Below are 27,588 nucleotides of genomic sequence, written 5' to 3' on the forward strand. Positions count from 1 at the left end.
CAAACTACCAAGCCAATTCTTGCACTGGGAAGGAAACAAGCTTCCGGGGACCGGTTTCTGGCATTTCAGCCGTCGTCGGCCCGGCTTGCTTGAATCCTGATGGTGCAATGAGCAAGGGACTCACATCTGAGTATACCCTTCCACGCTTAGGGTGGACAAAATATTTAACAACAAGGGGTGGTGATAGACAGAGTTTCTGAATTAAGCAGAATACTCTCACCCAGTCAAGAGATCAGGGCTAGATCCAACACCGTTTTTTAGCTCACTGCACCATCCCAGTTCAGAACCTGGCTATATGCAAATTAGTCTGTTCCTGCCCCAGTCCTTGGTAAGATTGGCAGGCACCAGCCACTGGAAACCTGCAGAACACTGCCTACTGGGCTTACACCTGTGCCCTAAACAGAATAAACCTTATCCCATTTTATGGATTTGGCCCTTCTATTGGCCAAACTACAAATCTCTAGACATTGGAAGTCTGCTTACACCCCACAGTGAGCCAGTTGGCGGGAGGAGATCTTTCACTGGGCATGAGCAGAGAGGCATGCATTGCATAGGGAGGACTACTTGGGCTCAAGAATCATCTAATCACTTTGACATTTGATGCCTAATTGGAATCATTCAGGGCCCAAGCAGATGAAGACTATAAACATGCACACTATGAAGGGAGCTTAACAGACTGCTGTATTCATTCTGAGCTCCCTCCCCAGTTCTCACATAGCAGACCCCTATTAGGATCCTTAGACTGATGCCCTTACTCTGAATGAGTTTCCTCCCTGTCAATGGCCCTTCCCCCATCATACTTTGTCCAACTAAGCTGCCGCCTGGTAAAATATCTATCCACCATCGAAACGACCATAAAAAGGAAGGCCAACCAGTTTGCAAACTGCATCACAGCTGAACGGACTATGGTACTTTGATCCAATCTTCATAAGACACTGCCTATGCTGCCGCCTTAAATGGGAACTTTAGTAATGTCAAAGACTGGCATACCATGCACTTTAAAGAAATTGAACTAGGCAGTCTGCCCTCTCCAATTCCCTTTCATGCTGACCAATCTGTCCTTCCCATATACCCAATGTCTTATAATGCATGCATTGTTTTAACTCTATTGCAAGACTCTTATATAGCTTTGCATTCAGTATCCAACGATCTCCAATGATTGCATTGTTTTCTACCCTACAGTAAGATCCTTGCAAAATAGAACTTTCTGCACTTGGCCCTTTACCCTTTTGCAAGTTAGGCTGAGCACCCTCGCCTCTAATCAATATCTTGCAGATGTAACATCTCTGACTTTGTTTATGCTGTGAACAAGATCATACAGCTCAGATTATAAGCAGTTCAAGACAAAATGAAGTAGGGATATGATGCTATACACAAGGTTAAGGAGATCAGGAGTGAAATTAAGGTAGGTGACTAGATAGATGTTAGCCTACTCATGTTGTCAAAGGTAAATCCAAGTTTAGATCTCCAGTGAAGGCAAATGCAGTCTCCACGAATGCTGTCCATGCAAAAACATGTAAATGGTTAAACAAAAGCACAGTAGTAAAGCTGGGTGAGGGCAAGCATGAAGGTGTGGATGTTTCATCCTCCGACCCATCAGTTGATGGTTTTGCTAAGCAGGACGGACATGCAAGTCCTAAAACATTCATTCATAAGTCACCCTAAGTGATGTGAAGGTCTGTTACCAGCAAGATATTATGTGTAAAATGGATAGATCAATACTTTTGAATAGTATACAAATGCCAAAGTAATTTCATATTTATGTATTTATTATGTACTTGTATTCTGTTATGTTTATAAGGAGGGAGATGTTGTGGTGATGTGCTCTTCATACTGCATTCCAAATTCCGGGTGCTAGTGCTTAGGAATGTGGAATGTAGGGTGAAGGACTAATGAGTAAAGATTTTACCTCAGCAGTTGATGCCTGAAGCTGTTAGAGACTGTGGCCAATACACCTACTCTCTGACAATCAACATCTTGTAGTGTTTTGGATGTTTACACTATAACAGACAGTCTCATGAGAACTGTGAGTAGGTGTGTACAATTTTATAATTGTGTGTTTTAATATAGTGCAGACCTGTATAAAGGAAAGGTTTTCGCACAAAATATCGAGTGAAGAATATCGAGATGCAGAAATATTGAATTTTTAAAATTGTGACCCACAAATATCATGATGCAGAAATATCATTGACAAGAATATCGATTTTGTAAGGTAAGTTATATCGATGACAAAATTATCTGTTATGAATATAATTTACAAAACTACAATACTATCTGTGTTGTTAATATCTATGTTAATATCGTTTACAAAAACATAGCGAATAATCTCGTTTTTTAATAGTTTTTATGTATTTTATTATATGTTTTCATTGGTTATCGTACAGGGTGGGAAGTAAATTAATTATAATTAATAAATAATCAATAATTTAATTATTTAATTATAATGATGTCACTTGTGTAATTAATGTATTTTTTAAGTTAAGTTTTCGGTACAGGTTGTGGGGTTTGTAGGGGGGCAGGGTGAGAAGTAAATTAAATATAATTAATTATTTTAATTTTTAATTATTTAATTGATAATTAATTGTGTAAATTACTTAATTTATTTTTTAAGTTATGTTTTAGGTGCAGGTTGTGTGGTTTGTAGAGGTACAGGGTGGGAAGTAAAATAATTATAATTAATTATTAATTATTGTCAATAAAAAATGATGTAATTAATAATTATATAAATTGTAGGGGTAAGGGAAGGAAGTTAAATCAAATAATTAATTAACTATTAGTTACCTAAATATTGCGAATAATATTGTTTTTTTTATAATTTTTTATGTATTTTAGTATATGTTTTAATTGGTTATGATACAGGGTGGGAAGCAAATTAATTATAATCAATTAATAATCAATTATTTAATTATGTAATTGATAAAAATGTAGATTATGTAATCAATTTATTTTTTAAGTTAAGTTGTGGGGTTTGTAGGGTTACAGGGTGGGAAGTAAATTAAATATAATTGGTCATTTTTTAATTATTCATTATTTAATTGATAACTAATTATGTGAATTATTTAATTTATTTTTTAAGTTATGTTTTAGGTGCACATTGTGGGGTTTGTAGGGGTACAAGGTGGGAAGTAAAATAATTATAATTAATTATTGGTAATTAATAATCATTATTTAATTGATACTTATATAAATTGTTTGTAGGGGTAAGGGAGGGAAGTTTAATATAATTACTAGTTAAATATTAAACATTGTTGATAATTAATTATGTAAATTGAGTAAATATTATAATTGTCAAAATATATATGATTTAGGAGTGGATTTTTTGGATTTGAAGGGAAGTTAATGAAGAAATATTTTTTTATAATTAATTGTATAATTTGTAGTTCATTATTTAATTGATAATGATGTAAATTGAGGTACTATCCTGTTTGTTAAGTTATATTTTAGGTGTGTATTGTTTAGTTAGTAGAGGTAGAGGGATAAATGTCAAATTATGTATTCATGTATTTAAAATGTTTTTATTTATTTTGTAATATACTAATTGTGTTATGCTTTTTAATGTTATTAGTTTTAATTGATAGTAATTATTTATAAAATGTAATAATTACGTAATTAGTTTTTTTTGTTGAAATGTAAACATAATTTTTCAATCTAAATATTTTCTGTTATTTAATAGATTTGTTAAAATAAGTTGTTTTATTAAAGTGAACTATTCTCTCTCTCTAGTGTTGCACAGACTGGAGTGAGAATAGTAAATGTAACCCCTCCTGAGTTTAACGCTTTCCCTTTAGTAACGCTTTCCCTTTAGTTGTACAGACTGGAGTGGTAATAGTAAATTTGACCCTTTTTGAGTCTAGCGCTTTCCATACGATTGCTCGTACTGGGTCCAACTCTTTCCCTACTTTGCACAAACTGGAGTGGGAATAGTAAATGTTACCCCTCCTCAGTCCAACGCTTCCCTAGTGTTGCACAGACACATTCACTGGATGATGTCATCAGTGATGTCATCAGTGATGTCATCAGTGATGTCACTGACCATGTCATGAATGATGCAATATGTGATATCATTACCAGTGCATTGCGGGCCCGAGAAATACAGTTAGTACAACTAACTATAACGGAGGCATTTCAATGGTTTTGTATGAGTGAAATGTCCAGCTAACTAGAACATCCCTGAAACCTGTTTTTTCAATGAATTTCTATGTTTTTTAAAAATAATAATTCCTAACTATAACCTGCCTGAAACCTATCATTTTTTCTGTGAATTTCTAGGGTTTTTTAAATGATCATTCCTAACTATAAACGGCCTGAAACCTATGTTTTTTTCAGTAAATTTCAAAGGTTTTTTAAATGCTCATTTCTAATTATAATGTTCATTAAGCACATCTGTTTTTTAAAATCTTTTTTAACTATCATCCCGTTGTCAACATAGTAAAAACTGCAAATATTACCACTCTTCAATGTATTCCTTCCTCCAAGAAAATAGCCTCAAACCAGAACCACAACTAACGTTATTAATATACAAACTAGGCGTTCTCGTAGAAAAAAACAAAAACAAACACCACTTCCCATACTTTCAACAGCAAACCAAATCTACAATGCTACCTAAAAAAACAGGTGATAGTTCCATTTACCACTAACAAATTAATATCAACATTTAACTAGTGTAAGGAAGTCGACTATGTACTGTGTGAATTACATACAACGTGCACCCATATCTAAAGACACATATGTAATAGAGGTACTAATTATGCACTTCCAACACCCAACAAAATCACAACACCTAGGGCCACCACCACTACAACCACCCCTACTGACCCCTCCCCCTCTACTACTTCAGAGGCAGCGCAAAACAGGACAACATACCTTCCCAAAATAATATATCACCTCAACAGCACACTAGCTCAATGTTCAGAGATGTGGCAATCAACTATGTATAAGGGAAGGAACTCGCACCTCAACAATAATGTACACAATGCTAACACTACCGATGACATGCTATACACAACTCACTATACACACCAAAAACTTTTCTGTGTGTAGATATACTATTGATACGTGTAGGGTACTGCACAGTGGACGCAACCATATTATCTCAGACATTGGGGAATATCTTGGTCATGTAGCTGTGTTGTCCCCCCCCTTGAAGCAGAAGTGGAGGGGGCAGCTCCAACGTACGCAACTCCAGCGTAAGACTATAAATAATAAAAAGAGAAAAGACTCTGCCACAGCGAAGGTCCTCACCCTGCAACAATGTGCGGTGAACTTGTGACCTGTGTGCTTACTTAAGTGTTCCATGAACTGTTACTATGGTAACAAGCAGTAAGCAGCTTGGGGGTAGGGTTGAAAGGTGCTGGCTGTACAGAAGCTGTTATATTTACCCAGGATCCTCTACATGACAGAGGGGAAAGCAAACTGTGATGACAGAACACTGTGGGGCAGAATTACAAGCCCCTTGCGCCACTTTCGCGTCACGTTTCCCATGTTAAAAGTGACGCAATAGTGGTGCAAAGGACTTGCAAATCTGCCCCTATGTACATTACGAGCAAAAGAAGTACACAACTCTTCGAATTAACCTCAAGAGCGGGCTCGAGGAATAGCCACTGACGTTACAAAACCCCATGTACAATTTACCTACTCTGTAATCAACAATGGGCAATTCTTTATCATTCACGATTCACAGTGTGCACTTCACTAAATACCTTGTGCCTATTTAAATGGGAGACAGGATTGTCGACATTACAAAACTTAGGGGCATATTTACAAGAACGGCGTTAAAATGATTGCCGCTTTAACGGCAGCAAACTACAGCTAAAACTGCAATAATGGACTTCAAAATCCTTTGTTGTATTACCAGAAGATTTTTTCAACACTGCTGTTTGCTATGGCAGGGTGAGAGCCGAGGCTCCCACCCTGCCATAGGAAACTTGTTTGCATTTTGAAAGGGAGAAAAAGAAAACCTACTCTCTCTTTTAAAATGCAAAGCAGAATGCTTTTCCCCACGGGGAGCTGTATATCAGCAGGTCCCATTGTGGAAAAGTAATGGCGGCTTCCGAAGGATGCAGGGAGCTGACTAGCACCGTAGGGACATTGGGCCTCCACCCACAGCCCCCAACGTTGAAAATACGCCCATGGGATGGGATCCCGAGGAAGAATAAAAATTAGTAGTATGTGTATTTTTTTTAACGATAAAATTCATGTTTGCAAGTGAAAAGCTTATTAATATAAGACTGTGGAATTAACATATCAATCCACCTCGCATATTAAACATGCTCAAGTTTACTTCAGAACAAATGTTACGATCCGACATAAACCGCAATTACCAAGAGTTTTGCTATTGATCCTCAAATCCATAGCCGCCTCGTAAATACAACGCTGTTGTCATACCTCCCTCTTCCATGTTATGTTGTCATAGGAACACCTACCTTGCCACTGGGAATGCCTACATTGCAACTCATTACGAAGCGAACCATTAGCAAATCGACTGCTAACATGCGTTAATGAATCTTAGCGTCGCCTAGTAAATAGGGCGATATAATCTTCACCGCATTTTTGGCTTTTTTTAAAAACTGCGGCGAAATGGCACTTGTTAATATGCCCTCAAGTTTGCTATGAGGGAGCGGGAACATCAACTCCTGCCCTGTCATAGCAAACAGCAGTGTCCCGGGAGTAGACACCCCAAGACACCGCAGGAGTCGCTCCTGGAGGGTGGCGTTCCCCAGGACTTTCGACTGCTCCAGAATGGAGACCACGCGGCTCCCCTCCCAAAATATAAAAAGCCCCGAAGGGCTTAGACGGACCTTTGAGCTCCCTCACCCATTTATTTTGTAGCACCAAGGAATGGCAATCCCAGGGCTACAGGGCTCCTCTGAACCCCCATCAAATGTAATATTTTACACCCCGGGATTTGTCCCTCCAAGGTAGCTAATTTTTAAACAAGCACAGGAGCCCGCGTTTTTTTTTTTAACGGCGGATCCATGCACCCAGCGCACATTTCTCCGTTTTTAAAATATATATATATATTTTTTGGGGCCCTAGGGTCCTTGTGGGACCTCCTAAGCAGGTCTAGAGGGTCAAACTATTTCTTACCTGCCCCCTTTATAAGTTTTGAACACTTGTTCCACTAATTTCTAGATCCTCGCTTCTACCGAGGCACAAAATGGCTGCCAATACTTCCTGGTTTCGAATGTTGACAACCACTTGACAGCCAATTAGCATTCAGCGCATGATCGGGACGGTGCGCTTAGAGTGCGCGCAAGATGCGCGGATCAACCAAGTCCATAGATATATATGTTCTTTTAATTGTAATTTTCTCAGGAACTACTGAACGGATTTACACCATTTAAGCAAAAGGCACGGGTCGGAACAGAGGACTACCTCTTTGCCAAATTTGGAGTAATTCCGTTCAGCCGTTCGGACTGTAGCTGCGATGAATGGTTCCTATGAAAAATTGCATGGGGAAAACACGTTTTGGGACCCCCTTTTTTCTCGGCCCCCGCTTCAAATGCAATATTTTAGACCCCGGGATTTGTCCCTCCCAGGTAGCTAATTTTTAAACAAGCACAGAAGCCCGCGCTTTACATCATGCGATCACATGTGATCATGCTGACACTATCCAGATGTAGGTACATGTATCCGATTATAATTTGTTGCGAATTAGGCTTAGATGGAGAACAACCATTGTCAGGGTAATGGTATGTAGTATATAGTGTCACTGTACATTTTATTACGCTGATGGATTTATTCATATATATGAATTTATTGCATTTTAACATTGATTGTTGAGGACGGTTATAACATAGTAAAGCCATTTATCCATTTATTTAATCGTACCTCGAAACCAATATGATGTTTACAGCAAATGAGTGCACTTTAGCGTATTTGCAAATTTTTGTGATAATTGCATGTATCTGTAAATTTCATTGCACTGTTGGATTTATCCATATACATGAATTTATTGCACTTTACTATTTGATTGTTGACGAGGTCGAAACATAGAAATGGCATTTATCCATTTATTCAATCGTACCTCTTGGCTAATACGGTGTGTACAGCATAAATTTGAACTATAGCGTATTTGCAAATTTTTTGTTTATTTGCGCAATTTTAAGTAACCTTTTGAATTGAAATGGTTAAAATACATGTTATGTTCATTTGAAATACTGTTTACATCGACATGCATGGCGAAACATTTCTTTCATGTCTATTCATAATGAAGTCACATGGTCTGTTTTAAAATTAGCACTTGTACTTTATAAGGAGTTGTTTCATTGGTTCACGTTGTCATGTGATCAAGGCTCTGGTGAGCCGAAACGTTATGGCGGCAAAACTGCACAAAATAAAAAAATTGCTCTAATTTCAACTGGTTCATGTCTGTATATTCTGGGAAAGAGGCGAGGACTTGCCTCTGCTCACCTGCGGAGTGTTGTATATATATATATATACATATACAGTGGGACTTAGAGCGAACAATATATACATATATATATATATATATATATATATATATCCAAACACCAACATTGGCTTCAACCCAAGCCTCTTGCACGGTGGGCTCACAGCAGGGATAGCCACCCCCACAACCTCAAAAATAGTCACCAATGCGTGTCACCTTCAATCCAAGGATATAAACAACACTGGAGCCGTGGCCTCTATCCAAAGTGCGATTTATTTAGTTGACACTAGCGTCTGACGCGTTTCAGAGTTAAACACACGGGCAATAGATATGCGAAATCATGTTCTTAATGGCAGTAACAGAAAAACGTACGAGTACGATCGTTTTGAGCTGTTCAGTCGCTCTGATAAACAGGGTTGATGTATACACGGTCCTACATATTTCTAAACATCGAGACACCAAGTGGTCGACAGTAATATCGCATAATAACGTTGTGGAAAAAAGTACAATCCATTACTCTATTAGCAGCTAGCCCTCATACAGACCCAAGTGGGTAAAAATAACATGCATTGTTACTGCTCACATGGCAACCAATAACATTCGGCCATTGGGCCCTACAATCTCTCTATCAATCATGGTAGTGTTATCATAGATGTGTATTACATCCCAGTGGGCAGGTGTATATAATGCTGAAAGTACATCATAGACGACAGTATTTTCAAAAACGTAATGTTGTTGACACCTACGCTTCCCTTCCCTGTATAGATATCTGTAAAGAAAGTCAGAAAATAGAGATGGTGTAATTAAAACCCAAAAAGGTGCACAAATAAAATCTAATGAAACACAAAAAAATCTAAAAAACAGCAATACGCATAATTCAATCATGGGAGATGCAAATAGCAGCAATTAGTATAAAACAGTTGAAAGATGTACAGACATTTCTTCATCAAGATTAAGCCCATTTGGGGACATTGTGTTAAAACTGAAGATTAGTCTGGATTCAAGTCTCCTGAGCTCAGCTGTTCTATTGCCACCCCTGACTCTCGGTGGACTACAATCAATGACAACAAATCTCACAAGATTAGGATTACTTTTGTGGAACTCATGAAACTGTCTTGGAACAAGATAAGTTTTATCATTTTTGTTGATGGCCCTAAGGTGTTCAAGGACTCGCTTTTTCCCTTTATGAATGGTACTACCTATATAGTATTTACCACATGGGCATTTCAGGGTATAAATTACATATTCAGTATTGCAATTCACATGTTTCTATATAGTAAATGGTGCCATACTGTTGCAAATTTCGATAGATTTGAGATTGCAACTATACTTACATGCTTTACATTGATTGCATGTAAACAAAAGCCTTATTTCATTGATTTTTTTGGGGCTAGGGATCATGTTGCTGCAAATATAATCTTGTTATGATCGTGGTTTACGGAATGTCAGGGATGGATACTCCCCTACATGCTCACGTAGGTTGTCATCATTTCTTAACACCTCCCAAAATTTCTTCAAACTTTTTCTTATTTCCCATGCATGGGTGTTATATTTGGTTATGAACCTTATTGGTTCCTTTTTCTCAATTACACTGGTAGTACTGGTGTTGTTTATATCCTTGTATTGAAGGTGACACGCATTGGTGACTGTTTTTGATATGTGTATATATATATATATATATATATATATATATATATATATATATATATATATATGTATGTATATATATATATATATGTATATATATATATATATATATATATATATATGTATATATATATATATTGTCGCTCCAAGGTTGTCCACCTTTGAGTAGCACACGAGCAGCAGCTTGATTTATGGATGGGTAAGGACCGGGATCTACTTGTAGATGCCGCTCCGTAATGGATCTGCCCGACGCGTTTCGAAGCTCCATATGTTTCTCTTCAGGGGCTTTAACGGAAGCGGTGTGTGCAACCACTAACCCACTTCTCCATTTTCCATATAACACACCCACCAATGGGAGGCTCAAATGAGACTGTGCATTCTGGGAAGTGTGGTGCGGAAAGCACATAATCAAGTCCTGTATGGACTCCGCAAGTGGGCCCGTCCTCGATCCCATGTAGGCTGCTGTTTCACTTCCGTGATCCCCAAGAATGACGGGGTGGTGCATACTCCGAGGCTGGACGGCCGCGTATAAATTGTCGCTCCAAGGTTGTCCACCTTTGAGTAGCACACGAGCAGCAGCTTGATTTATGTATGGGTAAGGACGGGGATCCACTTGTAGATGCCGCTCCGTAATGGATCTGCCCGAAGCGTTTCGAAGCTCCATATGCTTCTCTTCAGGGGCTTTAACGGAAGCGGTGTGCGCAACCGCTAACCCACTTCTCCATTTTCCATATAACACACCCACCAATGGGAGGCTCAAATGAGACTGTGCATTCTGGGAAGTGTGGTGCGGAAAGCACATAATCAAGTCCTGTATGGACTCCGCAAGTGGGCCCGTCCTCGATCCCATGTATGGCGGCTGTTTCACTTCTGTGACCCCCAAGGATGACGGGGTGGTGCATACTCCTCGGCTGGACGGCCGCGTATAAATTGTCGCTCCAAGGTTGTCCACCTTTGAGTAGCACACGAGCAGCAGCTTGATTTATGTATGGGTAAGGACGGGGATCCACTTGTAGATGCCGCTCCATAATGGATCTGCCCGACGCATTTCGAAGCTCCATATGCTTCTCTTCAGGGGCTTTAACGGAAGCGGTGTGCGCAACTGCTAACCCACATCTCCATTTTCCATATAACACACCCACCAATGGGAGGTTCAAATGAGACTGTGCATTCTGGGAAGTGTGGTGCGGAAAGCACATAATCAAGTCCTGTATGGACTCCGCAAGTGGGCCCGTCCTCGATCCCATGTACGGCTGCTGTTTCACTTCCATGACCCCCAAGGATGACGGGGTGGTGCATACTCCGCAGCTGGACGGCCGCCTATAAATTGTCGCTCCAAGGTTGTCCACCTTTGAGTAGCACACGAGCAGCAGCTTCATTTATGTATGGGTAAGGACGGGGATCCACTTGTAGATGCTGCTCCGTAATGGATCTGCCTGACGCATTTCGAAGCTCCATATGCTTCTCTTCAGGGGCTTTAACGGAAGCGGTGTGCGCAACCGCTAACCCACTTCTCCATTTTCCATATAACACACCCACCAATGGGAGGCTCAAATGAGACTGTGCATTCTGGGAAGTATGGTGCGGAAAGCACATAATCAAGTCCTCTATGGACTCCGCAAGTGGGCCCGTCCTCGATCCCATGTACGGCTGCTGTTTCACTTCCGTGACCCCCGAAGGATGACGGGGTGGTGCATACTCCGCGGCTGGACGGACGCGTATAAATTGTCGCTCCAAGGTTGTCCACCTTTGAGTAGCACACGAGCAGCAGCTTGATTTATGTATGGGTAAGGACGGGGATCCACTTGTAGATGCCGCTCCGTAATGGATATGCCCGACGCGTTTCGAAGCTCCATATGCTTCTCTTCAGGGGCTTTAACGGAAGCGGTGTGCGCAACCGCTAACCCACTTCTCCATTTTCCATATAACACACCCACCAATGGGAGGCTCAAATGAGACTGTGCATTCTGGGAAGTGTGGTGCGGAAAGCACATAATCAAGTCCTGTATGGACTCCGCAAGTGGGCCCGTCCTCGATCCCATGTATGGCTGCTGTTTCACTTCCGTGACCCCCAAGGATGACGGGGTGGTGCATACTCCGCGGCTGGACGGCCGCGTATAAATTGTCGCTCCAAGGTTGTCCACCTTTGAGTAGCACACGAGCAGCAGCTTGATTTATGTATGGGTAAGGACGGGGATCCACTTGTAGATGCCGCTCCATAATGGATCTGCCCGACGCATTTCGAAGCTCCATATGCTTCTCTTCAGGGGCTTTAACGGAAGCGGTATGCGCAACTGCTAACCCACATCTCCATTTTCCATATAACACACCCACCAATGGGAGGTTCAAATGAGACTGTGCATTCTGGGAAGTGTGGTGCGGAAAGCACATAATCAAGTCCTGTATGGACTCCGCAAGTGGGCCCGTCCTCGATCCCATGTACGGCTGCTGTTTCACTTCCATGACCCCCAAGGATGACGGGGTGGTGCATACTCCGCAGCTGGACGGCCGCCTATAAATTGTCGCTCCAAGGTTGTCCACCTTTGAGTAGCACACGAGCAGCAGCTTCATTTATGTATGGGTAAGGACGGGGATCCACTTGTAGATGCTGCTCCGTAATGGATCTGCCTGACGCATTTCGAAGCTCCATATGCTTCTCTTCAGGGGCTTTAACGGAAGCGGTGTGCGCAACCGCTAACCCACTTCTCCATTTTCCATATAACACACCCACCAATGGGAGGCTCAAATGAGACTGTGCATTCTGGGAAGTATGGTGCGGAAAGCACATAATCAAGTCCTCTATGGACTCCGCAAGTGGGCCCGTCCTCGATCCCATGTACGGCTGCTGTTTCACTTCCGTGACCCCCGAAGGATGACGGGGTGGTGCATACTCCGCGGCTGGACGGACGCGTATAAATTGTCGCTCCAAGGTTGTCCACCTTTGAGTAGCACACGAGCAGCAGCTTGATTTATGTATGGGTAAGGACGGGGATCCACTTGTAGATGCCGCTCCGTAATAGATATGCCCGACGCGTTTCGAAGCTCCATATGCTTCTCTTCAGGGGCATTAACGGAAGCGGTGTGCGCAACCGCTAACCCACTTCTCCATTTTCCATATAACACACCCACCAATGGGAGGCTCAAATGAGACTGTGCATTCTGGGAAGTGTGGTGCGGAAAGCACATAATCAAGTCCTGTATGGACTCCGCAAGTGGGCCCGTCCTCGATCCCATGTATGGCTGCTGTTTCACTTCCGTGACCCCCAAGGATGACGGGGTGGTGCATACTCCGCGGCTGGACGGCCGCGTATAAATTGTCGCTCCAAGGTTGTCCACCTTTGAGTAGCACACAAGCAGCAGCTTGATTTATGTATGGGTAAGGACGGGGATCCACTTGTAGATGCATCTCCGTAATGGATCTGCCCGACGCGTTTCGAAGCTCCATATGCTTCTCTTCAGGGGCTTTAACGGAAGTGGTGTGCGCAACTGCTAACCCACTTCTCCATTTTCCATATAACACACCCACCAATGGGAGGCTCAAATGAGACTGTGCATTCTGGGAAGTGTGGTGCGGAAAGCACATAATCAAGTCCTGTATGGACTCCGCAAGTGGGCCCGTCCTTGATCCTATGTATGGCGGCTGTTTCACTTCCGTGACCCCCAAGGATGACGGGGTGGTGCATACTCCTCGGCTGGACGGCCGCGTATAAATTGTCGCTCCAAGGTTGTCCACCTTTGAGTAGCACACGAGCAGCAGCTTCATTTATGTATGGGTAAGGACGGGGATCCACTTGTAGATGCTGCTCCGTAATGGATCTGCCTGACGCATTTCGAAGCTCCATATGCTTCTCTTCAGGGGCTTTAACGGAAGCGGTGTGCGCAACCGCTAACCCACTTCTCCATTTTCCATATAACACACCCACCAATGGGAGGCTCAAATGAGACTGTGCATTCTGGGAAGTATGGTGCGGAAAGCACATAATCAAGTCCTCTATGGACTCCGCAAGTGGGCCCGTCCTCGATCCCATGTACGGCTGCTGTTTCACTTCCGTGACCCCCGAAGGATGACGGGGTGGTGCATACTCCGCGGCTGGACGGACGCGTATAAATTGTCGCTCCAAGGTTGTCCACCTTTGAGTAGCACACGAGCAGCAGCTTGATTTATGTATGGGTAAGGACGGGGATCCACTTGTAGATGCCGCTCCGTAATGGATATGCCCGACGCGTTTCGAAGCTCCATATGCTTCTCTTCAGGGGCTTTAACGGAAGCGGTGTGCGCAACCGCTAACCCACTTCTCCATTTTCCATATAACACACCCACCAATGGGAGGCTCAAATGAGACTGTGCATTCTGGGAAGTGTGGTGCGGAAAGCACATAATCAAGTCCTGTATGGACTCCGCAAGTGGGCCCGTCCTCGATCCCATGTATGGCTGCTGTTTCACTTCCGTGACCCCCAAGGATGACGGGGTGGTGCATACTCCGCGGCTGGACGGCCGCGTATAAATTGTCGCTCCAAGGTTGTCCACCTTTGAGTAGCACACGAGCAGCAGCTTGATTTATGTATGGGTAAGGACGGGGATCCACTTGTAGATGCCGCTCCATAATGGATCTGCCCGACGCATTTCGAAGCTCCATATGCTTCTCTTCAGGGGCTTTAACGGAAGCGGTATGCGCAACTGCTAACCCACATCTCCATTTTCCATATAACACACCCACCAATGGGAGGTTCAAATGAGACTGTGCATTCTGGGAAGTGTGGTGCGGAAAGCACATAATCAAGTCCTGTATGGACTCCGCAAGTGGGCCCGTCCTCGATCCCATGTACGGCTGCTGTTTCACTTCCATGACCCCCAAGGATGACGGGGTGGTGCATACTCCGCAGCTGGACGGCCGCCTATAAATTGTCGCTCCAAGGTTGTCCACCTTTGAGTAGCACACGAGCAGCAGCTTCATTTATGTATGGGTAAGGACGGGGATCCACTTGTAGATGCTGCTCCGTAATGGATCTGCCTGACGCATTTCGAAGCTCCATATGCTTCTCTTCAGGGGCTTTAACGGAAGCGGTGTGCGCAACCGCTAACCCACTTCTCCATTTTCCATATAACACACCCACCAATGGGAGGCTCAAATGAGACTGTGCATTCTGGGAAGTATGGTGCGGAAAGCACATAATCAAGTCCTCTATGGACTCCGCAAGTGGGCCCGTCCTCGATCCCATGTACGGCTGCTGTTTCACTTCCGTGACCCCCGAAGGATGACGGGGTGGTGCATACTCCGCGGCTGGACGGACGCGTATAAATTGTCGCTCCAAGGTTGTCCACCTTTGAGTAGCACACGAGCAGCAGCTTGATTTATGTATGGGTAAGGACGGGGATCCACTTGTAGATGCCGCTCCGTAATAGATATGCCCGACGCGTTTCGAAGCTCCATATGCTTCTCTTCAGGGGCATTAACGGAAGCGGTGTGCGCAACCGCTAACCCACTTCTCCATTTTCCATATAACACACCCACCAATGGGAGGCTCAAATGAGACTGTGCATTCTGGGAAGTGTGGTGCGGAAAGCACATAATCAAGTCCTGTATGGACTCCGCAAGTGGGCCCGTCCTCGATCCCATGTATGGCTGCTGTTTCACTTCCGTGACCCCCAAGGATGACGGGGTGGTGCATACTCCGCGGCTGGACGGCCGCGTATAAATTGTCGCTCCAAGGTTGTCCACCTTTGAGTAGCACACAAGCAGCAGCTTGATTTATGTATGGGTAAGGACGGGGATCCACTTGTAGATGCATCTCCGTAATGGATCTGCCCGACGCGTTTCGAAGCTCCATATGCTTCTCTTCAGGGGCTTTAACGGAAGTGGTGTGCGCAACTGCTAACCCACTTCTCCATTTTCCATATAACACACCCACCAATGGGAGGCTCAAATGAGACTGTGCATTCTGGGAAGTGTGGTGCGGAAAGCACATAATCAAGTCCTGTATGGACTCCGCAAGTGGGCCCGTCCTTGATCCTATGTATGGCGGCTGTTTCACTTCCGTGACCCCCAAGGATGACGGGGTGGTGCATACTCCTCGGCTGGACGGCCGCGTATAAATTGTCGCTCCAAGGTTGTCCACCTTTGAGTAGCACACGAGCAGCAGCTTGATTTATGTATGGGTAAGGACGGGGATCCACTTGTAGATGCATCTCCGTAATGGATCTGCCCGACGCGTTTCGAAGCTCCATATGCTTCTCTTCAGGGGCTTTAACGGAAGTGGTGTGCGCAACTGCTAACCCACTTCTCCATTTTCCATATAACACACCCACCAATGGGAGGTTCAAATGAGACTGTGCATTCTGGGAAGTGTGGTGCGGAAAGCACATAATCAAGTCCTGTATGGACTCCGCAAGTGGGCCCGTCCTCGATCCCATGTACGGCTGCTGTTTCGCTTCCGTGACCCCCAAGGATGACGGGGTGGTGCATACTCCGCGGCTAGACGGCCGCGTATAAATTGTTGCTCCAAGGTTGTCCACCTTTGAGTAGCACACGAGCGGCCTACAACGTAATAAGGCCCTATGTTTTTGAAAATTACAGGAAGACAACAGTGTAATCTCTACCCCAAAGGTGGGCTCCCACTTAATGACTGTAAAAGCACAAGTGCATTCTTCCTGAACTTTACCAACAACAATCCAGCCAACTGCTGTATATAACCTGGGTGGACCTCCGAAAGGACCATTGACAGATGAGAACACTCCTATTATCCCGGATGTAATAGATCTTGATTTTAGTTTAAAACCGAACAACAAGCTATCATCTGGCATTGCTTTGAATATAAGCCAAGAGGTACTCCTATCCTCACCTAAACAGATACTGTTGAGTCAGAATTAGAGCTGGTCATAAGTAATCCAATTGGAAACATCATAGGCTAAAATGCTCAAGACAAATCAAGCCTTAATCATCCAAAGTGTAGTAAGGAAAGAGATCTTTTTAGCAGAATACTAGTAACAGGAAGAGACCAGGTTGACTTAAAACCGACCGACTCGAAAATAGTCATAGAGAGTGTACCACTGGCACAAGGCCACTGTGAGGAAGAGAATGCAGACTTTATGAATAATTCTCTCAAGTCGGCAGATCTTTCTCTTTTGGCTAAATAGTATGAAAATGCCTCTGTGGAGGACAACTCCCCTAATGACCCTATACAGGCCAAGACAGGAATATGGGGCAACTTTCTTAACACCATGGATGTGATAACTACGACTCCAAATTACCATTCTGATAAATTGAACATTCAAGTGGAGCAGCTCGATATACTTGCTCTTTATGTAACCGGGATAGATTCTAAGGTAATTAAATTGATTAACTTAGTTGTGAACGCCCAATCAGACAGAGATTATCAAATGATTTCCGGTACCTGTGCCCACATAATTGATAAAATGTAAAGTCTCCAGTGCATAGTTAGGGCTCCAGGAGACTAAGTTAGACTTATGTCCTTGCAGCAAAAGACAGAGCCTGCAATTACAACAGACCATAGACAATGTACATGTTGTGACACTAAATAATCAACAGCCTGAATATTCCAACAAGTTTTAGAGTGAAGAACGTAATTACGGCTGGTTCAGGAAAAGAGGGGCCTAACCACATCGTGAATCAACCCTATAAAGATCAGCAGCAAATAAAAATGCCACTTATCCCGCAAGCTCCAAGTAACAAAACCTCGATTGTAGGACCAGGATCACCATGCATTATACAGGACCTTCCGGTACATGAGAAAACAAATTGAATTGAAACCATGTAACTATTATCAGCCCAAGATGGTGAAGATAATCAAGCAGTAAATATCACAAATGTATGCTCTACTTCGAAAATAACCAGGCTACCAAAAGAGCAAGCAAATGGCAAAGAAAAGTGCGTAACAAAAGAAAAAAACTAGCTATATCAGGTATGGCCGATAAACAGAAGGAAAGCTACCCAATCTCTCGACCTTAATATCTACCTTATCAGTTATGCGACAAGCAAAAGCTATGGAGAAAGATCCAATTGACGTATCAAGCAGTCATGTCGAGCCAATTACTTTAGAAAATCAGATAGAAAAGTCCTCTAGAGATCACAGTGGTGGAGCATCAACAAACTATTCTCCCGGCTCAGATAATAAGCAAGGGCACCTTCAAGTTAGCTGAGATATGTTGACTCTCTTGTTGGGAAGGAAAGAAGTTAAGCAAAATATTTAACCCCTTGCGTGCGTGGCGAAGTTTCACGCTGTGCTGGCGATTTAGAGAGTGGGCGGGATCATGATGGCCCCCAGCCGTCCTCAGCACACGCCCACCGTGACGCATGACAGCCGGGGACCATCATCAGCATGAAAGGGGTTAATCAACAAAATAAAATATCTAATCCACAATGCCTTCCATTCTCCCATCAGCAAAAAGTCTAAAATAATCGCAAAAAGACAGCCTAGAAAATCACTGCATTCTTAATGCATCTTCTTCAGCTGGAGATTCTTCTAGGCGTTTGTTGACACAAAGTACGATAACAATATGACAATTAAAATCTGGATAAGTGTCCTTCCTCTTCTGCAAAGCTCTTTTTCATCCCCCAGTACTATTTAAGGGACCCACATTATCTACTTAACTGTGGTAAAATTAATAGCCTCAATTCCGGTGCTTGCTCATATAACACATGATTCTTTAGATTCTGTTCAATTTAAACACGATCTCACCATCTCACCGCAAGAAATCACCTGTAGTACATGGCATAGTGAAGATATTGTCAATAAAATCAAGGAAAATGGCATATACTTCTCAGAATGAGAGATAGAGATCAGGAAATGCAACAACATAAACTATCCAACCCTATTGTTCCCTAGGCCAGTTGCGAAGGTGAGTGACCAGTCAAGCTTTACGACCATTGGAAATCATGTAGTGAACACTAATGTCCTAAAAGGAGCAATTGTTCCAATATTAAATCCAATGTTAACCTCAGGTATTATGATTACAAGCTATATTTCAGGCACACATATTTGTGAACAAATTAAAAAAGGCCGGGTCTAATCGAGGATTGGGCTTGGTTACCCACAATCCTTATTAAGGGTAGATCTTTGGGGAATGACTGATGGTTGAACCGTCCTGTTAGACCGCAATAGCATATCAACATTTTCTCCTGGAATGTCCATGGTCTTTCCAGACTGCTGTAAGAAAGAGATACAATAGTCTTTTTACAGAATTTAGAAATTTTAATATTCCAGGAAACTTGGAAAGTGGAAAATACTGCCATCATTGGCTATCAAGAACACTCTATTTTTGCAACTCACTCATCTTCATATGGACAAGCGAAAGGTGGGCTTTCAATTTATGTCTCATTGGAACTAGATACCAAGCCTCAGAAAATTGATTTTCAAATAATATGGTTACAAGGTATTAAAATGCACCTACAAACCCCAATTATTTTATTGAACTTTTACTTGGGCGCAAATAGATCGATTAAAATAACCAAGTTTACCATCTTCTGGGAAATAATTAAAACTTTGATACATCAATATTCGGCACCTAGTCTAATTATTTCAGGCAACTTAAACATGCATAGGGTCTCTAGGAACTTTTCAGATAAATTAAGTACAGACATATTCGAGGCATGCTGTGCCCAACCACAAAAAATTGATATAATGATGTTGCGAGAAGATCCTCAGTACAATACAATAAGTGTGCCGCCATATAAAACCTCAAGGCAAAATTCTATAATTGATTATATTACTATCTCAAAGGACTTACCATCTGGAATTAGTGGGTATCACGTTGCTCCTCGAGTAGAAAGTGACCATAATCCCCAAATAATAACATTGGCTCTAGTAGCTCACAATCTGTCGAAATCAAGAAACCTACAACAAATGCCAACCGCTTTTAATTTAAAAAGGCTGATATGGCAGTCAACTGAGCAACCTGAAATAATGACGTTCGCAGAGAATCAAATATCAAAAATCAAATTTTTAAACCGAAAATCTATGGTTCAAATTTGGTCTTGTTTATGTTTTTCCTTAATAGTATTTATTTCAGTTAAAACAACAGCCAGGGGATACCTCATCAAGCCAACTTACAACAGGTGGTATTCGCACACGTTATATCTTCAAAAGAAGGCTCTCGACAAAGCAACAAGCGCAATATATCAGCAATCAAATTGTGTTTTAAAATTTTCCAAAATATGTTCATTGAAATGTTTGAGAAGAGTATATATACCAAGAGATTTGGAAAGCAAAAAGGGCACATCATGAGGAATATGGAAAAAGCTACATTACGCTTGTAAACTAATAATATTAAAGCCATTTGGGGAACGATCAACAATTTGGAATATTGTTGCAGGAGTGGGAATAGTACCAACATTTCCAAATCTGGCTGGGACACCTTTATCTCTAAGTTGTATGGGGCTCCTCCTGAAATTCAAATAGGAGAAAACATCCAACGGGTCATTCCGCCACCTTACATGACACATTAACTGGCACAAACTATTGTTTTAAGGGGAATGCAAACCCTGACAAAGAAAAGCTATCATTAATTTAGTCTATTAATGAGGAAATGATGATAACAACTATAGGTGGGATCAAATCCAATGGTGCACCTGGGCCCAATGGTATTTCCACTGCTACTTTTCAAGCTAATACAGATCTGTGATTCAGAAAAGGGGGTGGTGATGAACAGAGTGCCTGAATTAAGCAGACCACTCTTACCCAGTCCAAAGATCAGGGCTTGATCCATCACCGTTTTTTAGCTCACTGCACCATCCCAGCTCAGAACTTGGCTATATGCAAATTAGTCTGTTCCTGTCCCAGTGCATGATGGGAACAGGGCAAACCAAACTACCAAGCCAATTCTTATACTGGGAAGGAAACAAGCTTCCGGGGACCGGTTTCTGCCATTTCAGGCGTCGTCGGCCCGGCTTGCTTGAATCCTGATGGTGCAATGAGCAAGGGACTCACATCTGAGTATACCCTTCCACGCTTATGGTGGACAAAATGATTCAGAAAAGGGGGTGGTGATGAACAGAGTGCCTGAATTAAGCAGACCACTCTTACCCAGTCCAAAGATCAGGGCTTGATCCATCACCGTTTTTTAGCTCACTGCACCATCCCAGCTCAGAACTTGGCTATATGCAAATTAGTCTGTTCCTGTCCCAGTGCATGATGGGAACAGGGCAAACCAAACTACCAAGCCAATTCTTATACTGGGAAGGAAACAAGCTACCGGGGAACGGTTTCTGCCATTTCAGGCGTCGTCGGCCCGGCTTGCTTGAATCCTGATGGTGCAATGAGCAAGGGACTCACATCTGAGTATACCCTTCCACGCTTATGGTGGACAAAATGATTCAGAAAAGGGGGTGGTGATGAACAGAGTGCCTGAATTAAGCAGACCACTCTTACCCAGTCCAAGGATCAGGGCTTGATCCATCACCGTTTTTTAGCTCACTGCACCATCCCAGCTCAGAACTTGGCTATATGCAAATTAGTCTGTTCCTGTCCCAGTGCATGATGGGAACAGGGCAAACCAAACTACCAAGTCAATTCTTATACTGGGAAGGAAACAAGCTTCCGGGGACTGGTTTCTGCCATTTCAGGCGTCGTCGGCCCGGCTTGCTTGAATCCTGATGGTGCAATGAGCAAGGGACTCACATCTGAGTATACCCTTCCACGCTTATGGTGGACAAAATGATTCAGAAAAGGGGGTGGTGATGAACAGAGTGCCTGAATTAAGCAGACCACTCTTACCCAGTCCAAAGATAAGGGCTTGATCCATCACCGTTTTTTAGCTCACTGCACCATCCCAGCTCAGAACTTGGCTATATGCAAATTAGTCTGTTCCTGTCCCAGTGCATGACTGGGTAGGAGTGTTCTGCTTAATTCAGATACTCTGTCCATCACCACCCCCTTTATGAATCGTTTTGGCCACTATAGCAGTGGAAGGGTATGCTCAGACATGAGTCCCTTGCTCAGTGCACCATCAGGATTCAAGCAAGCCGGGCCGAAGACGGCTGTAATGCCAGAAACCGGTCCCCGGAAGCTTGTTTCCTTTCCAGTAAAGAATTGGCTTGGTAGTTTGGTCTGCCCTGTTCCCACGATGTACTGGGCCAGGGTCAGACTAATTTGCATGTAGCCAGGTTCTGAGCTGGGATGGTGCAGTGAGCTAAAAAACGGTGATGGATCAAGCCCTGATCTTTTGACTGGGTAGGAGTGTTCTGCTTAATTCAGATACTCTGTCCATCACCACCCCCTTTATGAATCGTTTTGGCCACTATAGCAGTGGAAGGGTATGCTCAGACATGAGTCCCTTGCTCACTGCACCATCAGGATTCAAGCAAGCCGGGCCGAAGACGGCTGTAATGCCAGAAACCGGTCCCCGGAAGCTTGTTTCCTTTCCAGTAAAGAATTGGCTTGGTAGTTTGGTCTGCCCTGTTCCCACGATGCACTGGGCCAGGGTCAGACTAATTTGCATGTAGCCAGGTTCTGAGCTGGGATGGTGCAGTGAGCTAAAAAACGGTGATGGATCAAGCCCTGATCTTTTGACTGGGTAGGAGTGTTCTGCTTAATTCAGATACTTTGTCCATCACCACCCCCTTTATGAATCGTTTTGGCCACTATAGCAGTGGAAGGGTATGCTCAGACATGAGTCCCTTACTCACTGCACCATCAGGATTCAAGCAAGCCGGGCCGAAGACGGCTGTAATGCCAGAAACCGGTCCCCGGAAGCTTGTTTCCTTTCCAGTAAAGAATTGGCTTGGTAGTTTGGTCTGCCCTGTTCCCACGATGCACTGGGCCAGGGTCAGACTAATTTGCATGTAGCCAGGTTCTGAGCTGGGATGGTGCAGTGAGCTAAAAAACGGTGATGGATCAAGCCCTGATCTTTTGACTGGGTAGGAGTGTTCTGCTTAATTCAGATACTCTGTCCATCACCACCCCCTTTATGAATCATTTTGGCCACTATAGCAGTGGAAGGGTATGCTCAGACATGAGTCCCTTGCTCACTGCACCATCAGGATTCAAGCAAGCCGGGCCGAAGACGGCTGTAATGCCAGAAACCGGTCCCCGGAAGCTTGTTTCCTTTCCAGTAAAGAATTGGCTTGGTAGTTTGGTCTGCCCTGTTCCCACAATGCACTGGGCCAGGGTCAGACTAATTTGCATGTAGCCAGGTTCTGAGCTGGGATGGTGCAGTGAGCTAAAAAACGGTGATGGATCAAGCCCTGATCTTTTGACTGGGTAGGAGTGTTCTGCTTAATTCAGATACTCTGTCCATCACCACCCCCTTTATGAATCGTTTTAATACAGATCTGTGGGCAAGAATTCTAACTCCATTATGTAAAGACATGGTAGCAACCAAATTGGTTCCAGATTCCTGCAACGGAGCATAATACATATACGAGTGACCCATTAGATAACCGGGCCAACTATCGGCTAATAGCCCTGAGCGATGTGGAAGTGAAAGTTTTTGCAGCATGCCTACTTAAAGATCTTGAAGAGTGGGCCACATCATCAAACATAATACTAATTTATCAATCTGGATTCCGAAGAGGACAGTCAATATTTACAAATTTACTGTCCCTTACACTTCTTTCGGAAAGGACAATGCACAAATGCCAAAGGCTATACATTTACGTTGTTGACTCTGTTCCCCGCGATTTACTCTGGTCAAAGCTGGCTGCATGGAATGTGCTGCAAAAATTATTAGACATGATTATACTGTTATACACAAACACATGGGTCCAGGTGAAACTGGTGGATGGAAGTTTTACAACTCACCATTTTGAAACCTTTAGTGGATTAATACAAGTATTTAGCTCCATGTCTCTTCAAACTTCTCATGGCCGACCTACCTCTACATTTACAAAATGTAAATGCTCATTCTCCAAATTTCTCAGATTATAATATAAAATACTTATTGTATGCTGATGACACCATATTGCTTAGTCATACGACAATAGGTTTACAGCGGCTAATAGAATCATTTAACAATTATATGTAGCAAATTGTATACAAATTGATACAAAGAAAACTAAAGTTATGTCAATAGGTAAATTTAAACCTAGTGCGAGAGAATGGAAAGTAATGGATCAGTGATTGAATCTGTAAAGTCTTATAAGTATCTTGGAATCACATTTGATGATAGAGTGTCTTCTAAATATAATTTTACTAATTTAAAGGCCAAAGCAACAAAACTCATGTTTGCTTTTAGAACACTGCTTGACAAGCTTTTTTTGTCCCAGTCATGAGCACTTGGTAAAAAACATGAAGGCAAAGCTGATCCCCTCCTTGCCTATGGGTCAGTAATTTTTCGAGGCAAAGACTACAAACGTTTGGAAAATTACACATGAACGTTTTTAAGTCCAATTTTAAGACTCAGAAAAATATTGGTAATTTCAACATTTAATTGCGGTTTGGCCTGACTAGTCAAACCCTAGTGAGACAATCAGCGTCTTTAAACATTTTCTTTTTCTTGTTTTTATCTGTCCCTGACACTCTTGAAAATTTGTGTTGGCAAGAACTCATAAAATATGACTATGCAAGTGTTTGGAAAACCAACATATCTGAGAGCTTACATACTTTTAACTTTCAGCCTTTTGATCATTCGGATGTAATCAAAACTTCTTTCAAGCACTTGGTCAATCGATCAACGCATTTGTTATCTTTTTTTGGTGGATGAAGAGACCCTAGCAGTAAAAAAGCATATCTGGTCAGTCATCAATATGTTTAATAAAATAGACCTTCAACCATATCTACTTTCTCGCCTACAACCTTTTGTAAGGGATCAATTTCTCAGGTTAAGATTTGATAGATGCCCAACAAAGGATGACACTCTGAGATGGATACAAAAATGGTCAGCGAACAGTTGTAGACTCCGTGGTTTACCTAATGAAAATTTATTACATATTGTGTGCATCTGTCCCCACCTAGTTCAAGAGCGGCAAACTTTGCTGAAACCTGTTTTATCAACTCTGGAGTGAGAACATGCCTCCAAGCTATAATACTTTGCCTCTCTGGGAAATCAATCCGTCTAATCAGTCACTTTGTTAAGCTTATTCTTATAGCTGATAATACGCTGAATTCTGACTCAAATGTCTCATAGACTGTTATGGAGTGAAGTAATGATATGTATGCACAGAGGCGCTTTCTTGATTGTCCATCTCTACATTGATGTACAGTGTTTATAGATTTAACTGATACATGAATTGTTGTTTTGATTATGTGTATACGTGATTTCAATGTCCCAGTATGGTATGTTACCTCCAAAGCATCACAATATTTGTAGCATAATAGTTTTGAGTTTTATGGAACTTTTAATGGTTTTATTTAATTAGTATATTGTTCCTTAATATGTTTAATGAATGAATGTTTATTTGGTTTTAGAGTTCTTTTTCTTTGAGATGGTTTTTATTAATCAGACAGTAAAGAATACTACATGTGCCTGTGGTAGAGTACCTAAAGGGTGTAGTGTTGTATGGGTATGCAGGATAAATGTATGTGCTGGGTATATGTGTGTCTCGGAGTAGTACAATAGATGAATGGTACAGTGCATGCATATTAGATGCATATGCTGGATGTATGTTTGGCAGTCCTGGACAGTGCGCACATGCTAAATGCAAGTGCTGTATGTATGTATATCTCTGAATGGTACAGTACATGGAGGACACTAGTACTGTACAGTGCATGTATGCTGTCTACATGCTCTGGGTGTATGTGTGCCTGTGAATCGTACAATAAGTGGAGGGCCCTGGGTTCCATTTTGGGAGACCCAGGCTTCCAAGGTGAAACATGGAGATGAGGTGGAGACAACCCCAAACCGATTTGTGAAATGCTGCATTCATGTAAGCTGGATGCGACACCAACTGTGGAGACAGAGACAGGCCTCCGCTGTATACTTCAAAGGGTTCTCTTTGATTCAGTGAGAGGTCACAGGAAAGGGGCGCGGGCACATCTCAGGAAGGAGATGGGGATGATAACACAATCACAAAGAGTAGGGCTGGGGGCCCTAGTCTAACCTTTAGATGCACAGATCTCTGTGGCTGGCATCAAGGTTTGACTCTAGTCACTCCCATGGTGGGCATGTGTAGTGGGATTATCAGCTTTGGAGACACTCCTGCTGTAAAAGACTACTTTTCAAAAGGGAGCAGAGGAGTACATACTTCAAAAGAAGCAGAACACAAACATAAAGCTTCATAGGCTCAGACCATAAATCACATTTGGTGCCTGGAAATGGACTATAAAAAGGGGAGGTTGAGATACCCAAAAATTCATCTGCCAAGCAGCCAGGCAGGCTGTGTGAGGACGGGAAGCTCTGCAAGATTTCTGCCTGTGAACAGGACTGGGGGACAAGAACTCCTAGTCATTCTGCTGAGTGAGGGGACATCACCCAGGGGATCAAAGACCAGTTGCCTTGGAGCCTGGAGCACCAGTGCCTGGACCAGTGTGCTCTGTAAGGAAGAGGAGAATGTTGGAGGGCGAGAAGTCCAATGGGGAGCCTTTTTGAGTGGGCTGCTGGTTTGAGGTGTGAGGAAACAGCTGCTGCACTGATCGGGTTGTTGCTCATGTGCAGGACTGAGTGAGTGACCCTGGTATGCCGGAAGGGGGGGGGGACCATAAAGATAGCCATGTAAAAGACTGCTGTGTGGGAAGGGAGGAAGCATTGTGCAGTAGTTGTGCAGTCACCCCATATACCAGGAGGGGCTGCTGGGGAAAAGACTGCCATGCTGTAAGACTGGATGCCCTGTGTGGTAGCGGTGCGTGACCCCATATGCCAGGAGGGACCATTGTGGAAAGGCTACCGTGCAGTTAGGGCCAAAGCCTTGTGCTGTAGTAGAGCAGCAACTCAAGATGGCAGGAGGGGCTGCTTTGAATAACTTCACTGTGCTGATTTGGCTGAAGCCCATGGACAGTGAGTTGCGGTGCCCCGTATGTTAGAGAGGGTCCCCAGGAGCACCAAGGACTACGACTTGCTCTTTCCCCCTGCCGGAGAATTGAGAAAGCCTTGGGAACCTTCTTTCACCTTCACCTGTGCGAGGGATTCAAGACAAGATCATCATAGTCACCCCCCCCCTTGGGAGTCGAAGGAACACTTACCCTGCAGGAGGAGATATATAATGTCCCCAGTCACTTCAGTAGCGTGACAACGAGTGAGAGAATCTGCTCTAGCTGAGTGCAGTCTCCTTAGCTACGTGCGGCTGACTTACCCGTACTTGGCTACAACCACTGTGAGCGCATGTGGATGGGGAGTACTCTGGAAGGCAGGACACTCCACACTCCTGCTTTCCGGGGTACTCTTCATCCACATGCGCCAGTGTGGTAAAACCAAGTGCAGCCCCAGGGAAACTTGTTGCTTGAGTGTGTTTGCACTGGACCACTATTGACTTAAAATCAGAGTCATAGTGGACTCTTGAGACTAGGACTACTGGTGGGGCATACCATGGATTTTACCAATTGTGAATGGAGAATAACCATGATCACTAATGCGAGGATTGAGTGGAATAGAAAACTGCAAAGAGACAATAAAGCTCCAACCTCAGGGGGAGGGGGCTGTGCTATTGTTTGTGTATGTCATA

This window comes from Lissotriton helveticus, chromosome 5_1 (assembly GCF_964261635.1).
Source record: "Lissotriton helveticus chromosome 5_1, aLisHel1.1, whole genome shotgun sequence".
NCBI classification, from domain to species: Eukaryota; Metazoa; Chordata; class Amphibia; order Caudata; family Salamandridae; genus Lissotriton; species Lissotriton helveticus.